This window comes from Sinocyclocheilus rhinocerous, unplaced genomic scaffold (genome assembly GCF_001515625.1).
Source record: "Sinocyclocheilus rhinocerous isolate Xijiao unplaced genomic scaffold, SAMN03320098_v1.1 scaffold3254, whole genome shotgun sequence".
Taxonomy (NCBI): domain Eukaryota; kingdom Metazoa; phylum Chordata; class Actinopteri; order Cypriniformes; family Cyprinidae; genus Sinocyclocheilus; species Sinocyclocheilus rhinocerous.
This window is the reverse complement of record NW_015652273.1, coordinates 12,582-13,728: the sequence shown is the minus strand read 5'-3', so window position 1 is coordinate 13,728 and position 1,147 is coordinate 12,582.

Here is a 1,147-nt window from a genome sequence, read left to right as displayed (position 1 = left end):
GGTAAAGTTTTTTTTTTTTTTAGAAATAATGTTAATTGTGTTATGTCAAACTACACTGAAAACATTGGTGTAAAAACAATTTTCATTTGGAAATTACTAGTAAATTTCACAAACAATTACAAAAAACTTACAAATGGCAAGTAACACATTGAATTAAACTAACATATATATATATATATATATATATGAAATAGCAACAAGCTAAAGGGAAAATCAACATAAACTGTGTTAGTAAGGTGTTGGGCAACCACGTCACCAAAAAGGCATCACAGAATCGTAAAATAAAGGTGATCCCTCAGAACAACTTTGTATTGATTTCCAGGATGGACATCCATTTTAGGGAAACTGCAGCTTACAAGCTACTTGTAATGTAATGTAGTTAAGCTGCAGTCAAGCAAATCTAAAACTAAATTGAAGCTATTTAAGGAGAAACATTTAATTATGTAATTAATTGTATTTTCATGACGATCTCAATTAGGATCTCCATTAGGATGGCTGCCTCAAACTCAAACACATGAATTCACAATAAATAAAACTACAAATAATAATTATATAACTAGACTTGGGGAAACAAAAAAGTATCTACCTCTAAATTAAATTTTTATATAAAAATAAAAAAAATACACTGATTATTTTATTTTGAGGGTGGCGTGGTATAGCAGTTAAAGCTAAACAAAAAACAACAAAAAATAAATAAAAAATTCCATTGCAAAATTATGCAAGTTGCTTAGAGAGTTCACTATTGATTGATGACTCAAAAGTGTCAATGATTTTTATTTTTTATTTTTTTTATAAAAATAATCATTTAAATGTAGCATTTAGTCATGCTACACTGCTAGCTGTTAAAGAAAATAGCTTCTAACTGGAAAAGCTACACCATTGTGTTAAAAGCTCAGCTGTCGTGTTATTAAAAAGTGTTGCTACTTTTAATTACCTTATTTTCAAGAATTTGAGTCACAAGTTTTTATCATCTAAAATGTGCTGCGACCTATTACAAAACAACTTATATAATGCAATTATAACATCAAGCACACAAAACATGCACAAAATGCACACATTTGGATTTGTGTCGAATGATAGAGGTTAAATGAGCTCCGCTTCGTCCACGGTGAAAGCCGATACGGCGATCCACAGCGCGAAGTTGATG